Raw genomic sequence first — 14,096 nt, 5'->3', positions numbered from 1 at the left:
GCCAACTCCGTTCCAAACGCCCCAGGGGCTCAGGAGAGCACGCTGCTGACTTTGACTCACCCCGGGACGATGTGGGGTGCAGTTCAGGTGCCATTGAAGTGGAAATCAAGACACAGCCTTGACTATGGCACTGCTGGGATTCACTCCAGAATTCACCTCTCCAAGTCCTAGCACAGTTCTTCGGGGCTCCCTTTGGCCATGGTGAGAACTGGCCATCTAATCCTTTGTGTCCCGCCTCTTCGCCAGTGTCTGACCCATGACAATACTCTGCCTCGCGCCCCGGGTTGATTTTGTTTCCTTAACAGCCGCTTGCGAGGGGCTTTGTCAATAGCTATTTAAAGTCCAAATCAACTACATTAGCTGGTTCTCCCTCTCCAAGAACTCTAGTAGATTGAAGAGGTGCAGTTTTTCCTTTACGGAGCAGGGCTGGTTTGTCCCTGTGGGATCGCGTTCATCTAGGCCTTTCAGAATTCCGTTTAATTACAGTTTCAACCAGTTTCCCTGGCACTGTGGGAGGATTCTCTGCTCAGTGGTTTTCCTCATGTGAACCTCACTTGCCCCTGGTGTGAAATGGGAATAACACTGATTCCCCACACAGGCTACACTTGCAATGTTTCTGAGGTGCTCAGTTACTGCAGTGACGAGACAGAAACACGATAACCCTTAACTCTGCCTTAGCAGGGCCCCTCTAGCGCTCAGAGGGGGGTTATCTTCTGGGCCCTTTCATAGTTTTGCCTTTTTTGCTGAGATAGCCAACTGTGGTTATTGAAAATTGTATTAAAATTGTAGGTTGTCACTTTAAATTTCAGATTTTTTTCTTGGTCCTGCTTGCAGGCTAGGGGGCTCTGTAAGGAAGTGTGCAATTGGAGTTGGTCTGGAAAGAACCAGCCTACTGTAAAGTGGAATGAGTTGGGCCTCGCTATTTTAGGGAGCAGCCTGCTTTGTCTCTTCCTGGTTTGGGTTCTTGTCTGTTATTGTTCTGAATTCTAGGAAATTAACTCATGTTATGTTGCAACTTTCTGGTAACAGGATTTGATGTTTTTCTCTAACTTCTCTGTGTGTAGGCGGTGCTATGTTCTGTACCAGTGAAGGTGCTAGTTTGTGGTGGCTTTTGTGCTAGAAACATGCTAGAAACAAATCCTTTACTTGTAGAGGTCTGTGACCTACTTTGGGTGCTAACTGCCTCTTGGGAACAGCCATGCTCGAGACAGGGCATTGGCTCCTAGACCTTAAAATTTCCGCTTTAAACCTCTCTGTTGTTTCACCCACACGTCCTAGGGCAGCATCACATCCCTTAGACCGTGTTACAAACACATTGCATTTGTTGAGCTGGAGTATGGGAGCGATTGTGTAAACAGAGTATTGCCCAATCCCATGATGCACTGGTGACCTTTCCAGTGGTAGCATTTATTGTGCAAACAGCTGTTTACTATGGGATTTGTAATGTATTTGTTTACTTGATATGCGTTAGCGGCACATTACTCATGCATCACCCGCCGCAAACAACTGCTGTGTCTGCCTCTCATAGGATCATAGAATATCAGGGTTGGAAGAGACCTCAGGAGGTCATCTAGTCCAATCCATGCTCAAAGCAGGACCAACACCAACTAAATCATCCCAGCCAGGGCTTTGTCAAGCCGGGCCTTAAGAACCTCTAAGGATGGAGATTCCACCACCTCCCTAGGTAACCCATTCCAGTGCTTCACCATCCTCCTAGTGAAATAGTGTTTCCTAATATCCAACCTAGACCTCCCCCATTGCAACTTGAGACCATTACTCCTTGTTCTGTCATCTGCCACCACTGAGAACAGCCGAGCTCCATCCTCTTTGGAACCCCCCTTCAGGTAGTTGAAGGCTGCTATCAAATCCCCCCTCATTCTTCTCTTCTGCAAACTAAACAATCCCAGTTCCCTCAGCCTCTCCTTGTAAATCATGTGCCCCAGCCCCCTAATCATTTTTGTTGCCCTCCACTGGACTCTCTCCAATTTGTCCACATCCCTTCTTTAGTGGGGGGACCAAAACTGGACACAGTACTCCAGGTGTGGCCTCACCAGTGCCAAATAAAGGGGAATAATCACTTCCATCGATCTGCTGGCAATGCTCCTACTAATACAGCCCAATATGCTATTGGCCTTCTTGGCAACAAGGGCACACTGTTGACTCATATCCAGCTTCTCATCCACTGTAACCCCCAGGTCCTTTTCTGCAGAACTGCCGCTTAGCCAATCGGTCCCCATCCTGTAGCGGTGCATGGGATTCTTCCATCCTAGACTCTGCACTTGTCCTTGTTGAACCTCATCAGATTTCTTTCGGCCCAATCCTCCAATTTGTCTAGGTCACTCTGGACCCTATCCCTACCCTCCAGTATGTCTACCCCTCCCCCCCAGCTTAGTGTCATCTGCAAACTTGCTGAGGGTGCAGTCCACACCATCCTCCAGATCATTAATAAAGATATTGAACAAAACCAGCGCCAGGACCGATCCCTGGGGCACTCCACTTGATACCGGCTGCCAACTAGACATGGAGCCATTGATCACTACCCGTTGAGCCCGACGATCTAGCCAGCTTTCTATCCACCAAACCCATCAGGCTGATGCCTGCACACCTCTGCTCCCTGGGCCCTGTGTGCAGGGGGAGCCGATGCCTCGATCTCCTCCATAACCTCACATCAGCTTCCCTTCTCTCTGCGGTCTGGGCGGGGGGGGGGGGGGGGGGGAGGGCAGGCAGTTGCAAGAGAAATAATGCCCAGCTCAAATCATATGGGGTCTTCTCTAGCTGGAGAACATGTGAGCACCAGTGTGCCAACTGGCACAAAGACCAGGGACTGTATAGGCTGGAAAGAGTCCCACTGACTTCACTGGGCTTTGGTTCAGGTGCAGAGTGACCAGCCTGCTGACTGATACATGGGCCAGCGTCCAGTGTGTTGGTTGATACAGTGATCACGACAGTCTCTAGCTTGGGTTATGCTTATTTCTGAAACCCTCCCTCTCCTCTCCTCTCCTCTCCTCTCCTCTCCTCTCCTCTCCTCTCCTCTCCTCTCCTCTCCTCTCTTCTCCTCTCCTCTCCTCTCCTCTCCTCCAGAAGGGGTTGCATTGCTTTGCGAGCATGAAGCCGCTGTTGCTCTGGACAGCATGAAGCCTGCAACACTTGCCTCCAAGTGGCTCACTAGGAAATGCACCAGACAATGCCCCCTTTCTGCGTGTATTGCTCGCTTCCCACACACGGAGAGCTCTCGCTGGCCTGGCGGATTTCACTGAAGAGACACTGGCACGTCATCACAACGGTAGAGTTTGAGTTAAAGGGAGCAGGAGGCCAAAGCAAACCCCTCGGCTAGTCCTGTGCCAGTGTGTAGCCATGGTCACTGCACCCCGTTTCCCCTCACGGTAAACGTTAACAGTGAACGTGCCCTGTCCAGAGGGACTTGGTGGACTAAAGATAAACACTAGTGGGGTTTGGCAAACCCCATTGGGGGGGTGGAACCTACCCCGGGGAGGGGGTGGGGCAGCACAAGGCCCTAGCCCTGTGGGCTGAAGTGGGACTTAAGTGGTGGCTCGCTGAGTGAGAGCCTTTTCCACTCTCCTCACCGTGAGGGAGCAGGGAGCGTTGTCCGCTCTGGTGGGGGGCTCCCGGGGAGAGAGGCTGAGTCCCCTTTGTGCTGCACTGATCTGTCTCTTGTATTTCAAGAGCGAGAGCTCCGGGCCCTGCTGGACCAGTAAGCAGAGCGATGGCTCCATGCTATCTTGCTCAGCTCCTGCCGGCTTCCACTCTCTAGGGCTGAGTGTTTATGGAACTGTTACCCAGGGCAGGCGGGGGGCTCCGTGGGGCTGAGGCCGGGAGATAAGGCTGGAGCTATCAGATGCTTATCTCCTGCCAGAGGAAGTCCCGGTCTGTGCACCAGCAATCCTGCCCTACATTCACTCGCCTCACTTGTTTCCTCCTTGTTGATTTGCTTTGCGTCCCACCCATTAGCGGGGGAACATCACAGCCTACGCTGGGGCTTCAATAAACCTGAGCTCCCTCTCCCGCCCAGCCCACCAAAAATCCATTCCCTGCCATTATCAGCTTAGCCCAGGTGCTAGACTGGCAGATGGAGTTCAGGGATGGGATTATAAATAAACCTTCCAGTAAATAACCCCTCCCCAGCCCGGCTTTGCTGCTGCCTCTCACAGTGGTGGCTTTATTTTGGTAGGGCCGAGCAGGTTCCGTGCCTATAGGAAGGGATTGCCCTAGCAGCTGCTGCTGGACCCTGCCGCAAAAACCGTGTGCTAGCTAACAGCAGTGGAGCTGAGCCTCCCATCAGCTGCGGGACTGGCCTGGAGCTGTCCCCAAGGCTCCTGAATGAAAAGCATTTCCAAAATAAAACCCTCCTCCCAGACTTCAGCAGTTGGTCCCAATCCCTGAACACCAATCAGCTAGTGCATGGTGCATCTTGAGAAGCCAGGTCTGCAGAGATGGTGTCTGCTCCGTCTGGTTTCCACAGGTCATCCCCTGCCTGAGTAGTCCCTTTCATGGACACCGGCTCACATTTGTAGCCATATTTAAATGGTAACTGCTCTGGCTTCCTGTCTTTTGGGAGCTGTTTGCTGTCACTTTGTTAGGGGCCAGCTTAAAAAATGCAGAGCCATTCCAGAACGGGCACCATTCAAATCACGATCTTTACTGCACCGTGATATAGATGCATGCCATGGTCCTGGTGGAATTCTCTGGGTTTAGAATAGGCAATACCATGGCAAATGTAACTGCTCCAAGATGGGAAATGCCAAGCTCCCCTCAGCACCTGCTCTGCATGCTGATTGTCCATCCGTGAGTCAAGCCCAATGCACAAATCTCAGCTTGTAGGGGTTAAAGTTTTCAAATGTAATGTTGGAATCATAGAATTGTAGGGCTGGAAGGGACCTCGAGAGGTCATCTAGTCCCATCCCCTGCACTCAAGGCAGAACTAAGTATTATAATGAGCATCAGAAGGTTCATTTCTGTCAGCTTTTAGTCCTTATAGCGTCTGTCACTGCGGACTCTGGCCTCTTGAGCGCATGCATTCTAATAAAGTCTTTCATTACATGCCTTGCTAAAAATTGAAAAACACACAGACAGCATTGTACAGCAAAGATCCAGTAATCTGCTGTAAACTGGCGTGTTCTAGGATCATCAGTGTAGTCTCTTGTTATACGGGAGGATTCACACAACACTGATCAACGTGACGTACTGCTTGGCAAGAATTTACCTGACGGACAGATGTCATTGTTAGTAGTTTTGACTGGTGATAGTATTTACTTTGAGGTAGCACCTAGAAGCTTGAGCCCCATTGTGCTAGGTGCGGTACATAACAAAAAGTCGGTCCCAACCCCAGTTCAAGTGCAATGAGAGCCATCGGCTGGAATCTCGACGGCCGTGTATAGCTGTGGGGAGTGTGGGCATGCTGCCCAGGGTTAGACGCATGGGAGAGGGGCACCCTGTGATGTCTGTTTGGGGGAGAACCAGGGTACTTCGGCCTTGGCAGGTCTGATAAAAAATCAGAAATCCTCTTTCTTCTCCTCGTGTTTTGGGTGCCCTTCCGGCCTCCCTGATTGATGCCCATCTCACCCCATGCCTGTCCAGCGGCGATTTCCCGCAGACAAGTGATGGGCGCAGAGGCAGGAGCAGATGGGGGATGGGGAGGAGAGGCTGCGGTTGCAACATCTTCCCTGAGTGTAGCAACCCAAGCATCTTACCACGGAAACCTGACTTCTTGCAGCCTGTTTACTGCAGAGAGTGGGAGCTCCTTTTCTTGTAACTATGGTGACACGCGTGTCCCCGTGGGAACCTGGGAGGGGGGCCGCTTGAAAGCAACAAACAAAAAAATGGGATTAAGAACAAATGTAGCTGCCGCTCCCCTCCTGCCCCAGGGCCAAGAGGGGGGAACTGAGCCTGGCCATGCCCAGGTGCTGGGACACCCTGGAGGTCACCCCGTGGTGTGCAGGCCGAAGGCGTCACCGAAACCCTCGGCGCGAGGGAGAACTGCAGCCAGAGAAGTGCTGAGCATTCTGGGTACACCGAGAGCCCAACCCCGACAGCCTGGCTGCTCCAATGGGTGCTGGGAAGCCAACACCCGTTCAACATGTTCAGGGGCTGGCCTTGGGGAGCTGATGGAGGTTTGGATCCCCAGCAAAGGGTGGAAATGGGGTCCTGTCTTAGCAGGGGGCAAGTGAACTGCACCCGAGCTTCGGATTTGGTTGGGTTCTGGATCTTACACCATACTGGAGCCCCTCAGCCCCACTCCTCTTGCCTGAAGCCAGCGGTGCTCTGCTCCCTCCCCCCGCCCTCGGGGGCAACGTGCCAATACGTGACTCATTCCTTGAGCTGCCAATAGGTCCCTGACGCCCTCCTCTCTCCCTTTCTCCCAGCCCTGCTAATTCCTGTGGCCCCCCCGCCCCCCCATGGTCTTGGATGTCCCCCAGCTCTGGCAGTGGGTCTGATGGGGTCCCGGGTGCTGCCCTGCTCAAACATTGCATGCTCTGGGGTGCTGGTTTCTGCCTCTTTGGTCTGTGGTCCAGCCATTGAGATGGGTCTTGGTGCCAGCACACATGAGCTTTCCCAGCTCTGCCACTGACTCCCTGTGGGTTCTTGGGCATGTCCCCATATCTCTCTGCACCTGAGATCCCCGTCTGTAAAATGGACAATAATTCTTCCTTTTAGGGTGACCAGACAGCAAGTGTGAAAAATCGGGACAGGGGATGGGGGATAATAGGAGCCTATATAAGAAAAAGACCCCAAAATCGGGACTGTCCCTATAAAATCAGGACATAGATTCATAGATTCATATGTATCTATGTCCATAGATATATAAGAAAAAGACCCCAAAATCGGGACTGTCCCTATAAAATCAGGACGTCTGGTCACCCTACTTCCTTTTCCTGGGCTGTTCAGACTGGGAGCTCTTTGGGCAGGCCTGTCTCTTGCTTGGTCCGTGCCTGGCACAACGGGGCTCTGTGCCTGGCACAGTGGTTTTCCCTAGAGAGAGAGTCCAGAGGCTGGAGTTAACAGGGGTGTGGGGAAAACCCAAGGCCCCAGTGAGTGGGGTTCAGCTGGCACAGGCATTTCCACGTCCCCAGTAATACCCCTGGCAGCTCCAGTTACTGAGGGGTGGGTACAGATGAGGGCTGAATGGCACAGTTACTAGCTGCTCCAGGGATGGGATTGGGGCCGGGACAGTCTGCTCCTGAGAATCTCCCCCTGCTCCCTCCCAGCGGGCAGTGTGGGACCCTGCCTCAGGCCCGGTTCAGCTCCCTGCAGTGTGGGGTGTGGCAGGGCGAAGACTAGAGCTCACATCCCAGGTGCCGGCGGAGCAGGGGCTAGGAGTGAGCGCTGAGTGACAGTGCACGGTGCTCTGTGACGCGGCCCGGGCATCAGGCTGGCTTCTAGCAGACAAGGGCCCTTTCGGAACCAGCAGCCCCGTGTGTGGCTGGCTCCGACTGGGGCCCTCGCTGGGCGCCTGGCACAAAGGGGAAGGATGGAGCTGGCTCTGAGAGGGCAAGGTGAGCCCTGGTGGCTGGGGCCGGCTGGCACCCAGTGGTGGGTGCTGGGCCCCACCAGCCTAGCGCAGAGTGGGGTGCTCAGGGCCGCCCAGTGGAATTGGAGAAGTGAAGGTGAGAGCTGGTGGGAACGGCAGGCTCCTAGTCAATGACACAACAATGCCCTGGCTCCCCACCCCGTGACACAGCGAGAGCGGGAACCCCAAAAGGGGAAGTGGCCACGGCTGTTCCTCAGGGCTTTTCCAGAGTTACCATGTGTGGGTGCTGTCTGGTAACCGAGCCTGAAAGCTTCGAGTGAAAGGCAGCTGGGCCCACCCCGGCACTGCTCAGAGCACAGGCTCCTGCGGAAGGCGGAGCTGTCTGGAGGGGCAGCACCATCACCCCGTCCCGCTCGCCCCGCCTTCCTGATCCCAGTGTCCCCGGGGATCCTCAGAGACCCCACAGCTTCGGCCACGCCTGCAGAGAGCGTAACTGTCCTGCTCCGGGCTGCCCCTCCATCCCCAGGGCCCCAGGCCCCACGTCTCCACCCTGCTGCGGCCCCTTTCCCCGCCCAGATCCCTAGAGAGCCAGGAGGTGTCTGGGTTGTGAACACCAGGCTGGGCTTCCCCTTCCCCGCAAACAGCCAGAACCTCTTCTGCCTGGGCCTCCACCTGTAAATTTGTGCCGGGACGGCTAGGCAGCCGCTCTGCAGCCTTTCTGCCCACAGCCATGCCAGGGGAGCACATAGCCCCCAGGACACTTTCCCGGAGTGGCAGGGTTGGGAGGGAGCCTGGGCCGTGCCTTACAGCCCTGCGTCCCCTGGCAGCTTCACCCCCTCAGCAGGGGAAGCTACTGTGCTGAGGTGCAGGGCACAGACCCAGCGTTGTCGGGGTCGCCATGCCAGCCCCATGCAGAGCCGCGAAGTGCCCCCGCATGGCGCAGGAACACTGAGCTGAGGGAGGAGGAGTGGGAGCTGCTGAGCTGAGACCCCGGCTGCAGAAGAAGCATGTATCCCCTCAGAGGGTTGGCGATGACCCAGGGAGAGCAAGAAACAGGGCAGGGCTGGCACCCTGGATATGGTAGCTGGTGTCTCTGGGATGCACAGGGACGGGAACTTGTTGCTGCAGAGGGCAGGCGTGAGGGGTGACGTGTGGAAGGGGCCATGTGGGCTAGGAGCCGGCGGGGCTGCTGGCCAGGGCAGAGACTGTAAACATGCTCCCCCCAGCCACATCGCTCAGTGCTAAGCAGGTAATTAAATCCCCACCATCTCTGCCCTGCTCCCCTGACGCCCTTGCCGCTAGCGTGGAGCTGACAGACTCTGATCTAGTGTATTGACATCAAGACCGCCCCGCAGAACAGCACCATTAATAACGTCTCCACGGTCAGCCGCTGGAGCCTGGACTCCCAGCTGCCAGCCAGGCAGCTTGCTGAGAAGCCACAGGCTGTGCAGAGAGGGCCCAGAGGCGCGGCCTGACCGCTCAAGATGCCCAGTGGCATGAGGCCGCCCAGCTGCGGGCCCACCAATGGCTCCGGGAACAGGATCTTCTCCCCAAGTGCCCTCACTGCAGCAGGGAAATGACAAGTGATGGAAAGAGAAGAAAGAGCCGGGGGGTTGGGAGGCCAGGGGGGGGCCAATGTGTTGACCCAATTGAGCCAGACCCCCGGAGCCCCGGCCTGGCTGGGATTCTAGGAGCCTCCTTAGGAGCTACCAGCATTGAGGGGAGACTGGCTGCTCCGACCCCAAAGGCCCCACGTAGCAGCGAGCTTTCCCTCAGCCAAGGGGGCTGGCTGTGTCCCCCGCGAGCTTTCCCTCAGCTAAGGGGGCTGGCTGTGTCCCCCGCGAGCTTTCCCCCAGCCAAGGGGGTTGGCTGTGTCCCCCGTCAGAGTCCCGAGAGGGCCAGGGATGAGTCAGGACCAAGGTGAGGACTGGGCATCACTGCAACATCGGCCCTCCTCTGCCGCAGAACCCAGCACAAACCCTGAGCTGCAATTGTCTTGTGCGGCTTGGGGGTCTTCCCAGAGCGCCCCCTCATGGCCTGAGCTAGCCCTGCCCCCAGTTCCCTCTTGGTTCCTTGCAACGAGTAAGGGGCCAGAATTCTTAAAACAAAACTCCCCCTTTGCGGGGTCTTGGTGATCTAGTCCTTTCCCAAACACAGCCTCCTTTGGCCCCCTGGAGCCAGCCTCTCCGTTATCCACAGCCCTCCTTTCTGGGGCTGCACTACGCCGGGTTCACTGCAGGCTTAAATCGGCCCAATCAGCTTCCCAAAAGGGTTTGGGTGCTGAGTTCTTTGCCAAGCCTGTCCACCAGGCTCACACCGGGCACCTCTGAGAATCTGGCCTTGAAGTGGCTGCCCTGAACAGGAACTGAGCTCTGTAGACTCCGGCCCGATCGAGAGGGCTCAGCACAGCTATCCTGTGAGCCTCTGGCCCTGCCGACTACAGCTTTCCTCATGAGTACGGCCCTACCAAATTCATGGCCATGAACAACACGGCATGGACCGTGAAATCTGGGCTCCTCCTGTGAAATCTGGGCTTTTGCGTGCTTTTACCCTATACTACACAGGTTTCACGGGGAGACCAGCGTTTCTCAAATTGGGGATTCTGACCCAAAAGGGAGATGCGGGGGGGGGGGGGGGGAGGTCGCAAGGTTATTTTGGGGGGGGTCACGGTATTGCCACCCTTATTTCTGCGCTGCCTTCAGAGCTGGGCGGCTGGAGAGCGGCGGTTGTTGGCCGGGCACCCAGCTCTGAAGGCAGGACCCGGCCAGCAGCAGCGCAGAAGCGTGGACAGCGCGTGAACCACTGGCTGGGGGAGGCTAGCCCTCAGCCCCGCCCCTTCCTCCCGAGGCCCCGCCGGAGCCCAGAGACCCCCCCACCCCACTGCGGCCACTGGCACAGTCCTGCGGCTAGCCCCCAGCCCCAAAAGCGTGCCACAGCTGCATGTAGGGAGCATCACAGCAGGGGGTGGGGTCACGCCTGACTGTTTGGGGAGGCAATGCCTTCCCCTGCCTATGCGACCTGCCACCCATGTGCAGAAGTAAGGGTAGCAGTACCGCAACCCCCCCACGATAGCTCCTTTTTGGGTCAGGACCCTGCAATTACAACACCGTGACATTTCAGATTTAAAGAGCTGAAATCATGAAATTTATGATTTAAAAAATCCTATGACCATGAAATTGATCAAAATGGACCGTGAATTTGGTGGGGCCCTACTCATGGGTCAGCAGCCAGGGAAAGAGCTGCACAGAAAATCCCTCAAAATGTTCCTCAATCTCTTCCTTCCTCAGGCACGCTCCTCAGCCCCTCGGGTGGCTCGTTGCTATTAAGCCGTATAAAGTACATTTGCCTGCTCATATCAGCTCAGCTGCCTGCAAGAATCTGACTCCCCAAAGAGGGTTTTTTTAATTCCATAAAAAATTAAAATATTGCCAGTCACTTAACATGGAAGATCTAAGTGTAAAAACCTGGTGCCTCTCCTAGTACAGGCTCTCTAATGTATTGGGAGACATGTTTAATTGCCACCCGACATGATTTATTCAAACAAACCATATTGTTCCAGCCCTTCAGCAAAAGAGAGTGTGCGCACTCTGTCATCGCAGACAACAGGGTCCACCCTGTAGCCAGTTCCTCTCTGCAAACGTATTGGCAACTTCCAGCACCATGCAGGAGTGCAGCAAAGCACAGTCCATAAATCAAACCCAGCAGAAGGACAATTGATATGAATGGGCCTCTAGAAAGGGCAGGCAAAACAAGTGGTGTTACAAAGCAATGCAATTTGCTATTCTCACTGGAGGGGACTCGCCAGCGCCATGGATGGGAGAGAAAGAGGCCCAATTAGGGAGGGAGATAAAAATAAAATTCTCTGCTAGGAACTGCTAAAGAAAAACTCCACTGCATTTAGAGACAGCAATAAGGCCATAAGAGAAGCAGGCCCTCGCTTCCAGCCCTCAGCCTCAGCAGCCACAACCAGGGTGACCTCTGTGTACCTCGCTGACAGACACTTGGTAATTCTTCATCAGCTGCGGAGAAGTAGGAGATAAATAGACCTCGGTATGTATTTATGCTGCGCACTTTCCAGGCACAAATTGCCTCGGTTACTCAGGGGTTCTGTGCAGCAGTGACAGCGATAATAATTGTACGTTTATACAGCAACTCTCATCCGGATGGCTCACAGGGGTCTTTAGAAACGCTCCTAAATGACGGTAGTAATGAAAAACAGAGGCCACTTCACTCTGCACTGAGAACAACATAGCAACGCTGCACGTGAGTTGAGGACAGAAAATGAAGCAGGTTACTATATCCAACTGAAGGGAACAGTATCTATCTATCTATCCTCATACACCCCATCTATCTATCTATCTATCTATCTATCTATCTATCTATCTATCTATCTATCTATCTATCTATCTATCTATCTATCTATCTATCTATCTATCCCCATCCACCCCCTCTATCTATCTATCTATCTATCTATCCCCATCCACCCCCTCTATCTATCTATCTATCTATCTATCTATCTATCTATCTATCTATCTATCTATCTATCTATCTATCTATCTATCTATCTATCTATCTATCTATCTATCTATCCCCATCCACCCCCTCTATCTATCTATCTATCTATCTATCTATCTATCTATCTATCTATCTATCTATCTATCTATCTATCTATCTATCGAATCTTATTATGCTTGAAAATCTGGTCTTGAATGAAGATGCCCCAGAGCCCCCCTTGGCAAGTATCCGGCCAGCACTTGGGGGCAGGGACACTTTGCAGCCCCCTCCTTTTTGTCCTCACCCCTCTGTGTCTGGCTCCCTTGTCTACTCCAGTATCATTATCCTACTCGGCAAGGGTGCCCGCCAGGATGGCAGAGTCTTGCTCAGTTGCTGGCAGCCCCGGCATGGCAGACATGCCCTGATCACTGGGATCAGCTCACACCGGAGAGCTCCTGGAAAGATGCGCTGAACGGAGGAGAGCATGCCAGGGCCCCTCCTCCTGAGGCTGGAAGGCTTTTTGTGGCTCCCCAGTGTGTTGCCAGACAGGGTGACCTCCCCCTCTCTCTATGGAAAACCACAGAGAGGAGGATAAAAGTCCCGAGGCTGAGGTGGCTCAGAGCAGCTCCAGGAGAAGCCGTTGCCTCCCCGGGGTGGTCGGCGTGTCGGCGTGGCCCAGAGATCTTCCACTCACTAGAATGGAGCTGTGTTGCTTGATGAGCCTCTTGCTGCGCACCTCGTCCTCCTATACCAACTCAGCACCCAACGTGCCCCCGACGTGCTGGGCTCCGGGGAAAGTCAAAGCTACTGAGTTTGGTATCTACATGGGGGCTGAGTACTTGGAAAATCTGGACCCAGGGTCTGATCTCCAGGGGTGCTGAGCCCCTGCAATGCCCCTTGACTCCAACTGGAGTGGTGGGTTTCCCAGCATCACTGGAAACCAGACCCGTTAAATCTCTCTGTGCCTCAGTTTCCCCATTTATAAAGCAGGGATAATGATTCTTCCTTTCACCAATTCTCTGTTTGTCTTGTCTCTTTAAGCTGTAAGCCCTTTGGGACAGGGAGTAGCGTGACCAGATAGCAAGAGTGAAAAATCGGGGCAGGGGATGGGGGGTAATAGGCACCTATATAAGAAAAAGCCCCAAATATCGGGACTGTCCCAATAAAATCGGGACATCTGGTCACCCTAACAGGGAGAGTGTCTCACACCTAGTGCAAGGAGCCCCAATCTCAGTTGAGGCTCCTGCAATAATAAATGACACTCACTAGTTAATGTGGGAGGGAAGATGCAGTCTTGCTTGTGCTTTATTTTGATGTTGCTTTTCCAGGCCTCAATTACTTTAGCTCCTATTGTGATCTATACAAAACATGACAGATTTGAAATGGCCTTTGATTTGCAAAGAGATAATTATGTTCTCTGCAGAAGGGAAGATCTTTGTCTGTTCCAATCACCGAGCAGTTTCAACTTCTCTAGGCAGGCAATGGGTTTGTTTCTTAACATCCAGAGCTATTTGCAAAATATGAAAATTTTATCCAGGCCCTTTAAAGATGAAAATCACAGACCAAGTCAAAGAGACACTGAGCAGCAGAGGCTTTGCTAAGCTGCTTTTGTCCGAGGCTGACAGCTGCTAATTTCCTTGTGCAGCCATAGCTACTTGTGATCACACAGCATACAGCTCCAGCCTGGGTGGCAGCTTTCATTCCCACTGCATTGCACTGTGCTCCGCAGAGACAAACAGTCCAGCTGCAAAGGGGAAAAGGAAAACAACAGGCGGATCTAAAGGAGATTTTTGCAGGAGAGGGACAGTGCTCAGGGAGCTGTAGGTGGCCAGAGGCTGTTCCAGGCTGAAGAGAAGGGCTGAGGCTTTAGCTACGGCTCCAGTTAAAGAGACTTTGGTTGTATCTTTAGGGATTCTTGGGGAGTAGCTGTGGTGTGAAACACACACACACACACACACACACACACTCTTAATCCCGTCCCCCTCACCCCCTGCCCTAAAAACACCCTTCATGGAGCGCTGTCCCGCTCCTCCCAGCACCTTACAACTTTTGTACTGGGCCGAGCTGGACGAGAGACGTGGTGTGGCCAGGGCAGGGTTGTGTCTCTCTTCCCACC

Source organism: Emys orbicularis, chromosome 23, assembly GCF_028017835.1.
Source record: "Emys orbicularis isolate rEmyOrb1 chromosome 23, rEmyOrb1.hap1, whole genome shotgun sequence".
Lineage (NCBI taxonomy): Eukaryota > Metazoa > Chordata > Testudines > Emydidae > Emys > Emys orbicularis.
Note: the sequence above shows the minus strand (reverse complement) of the source record.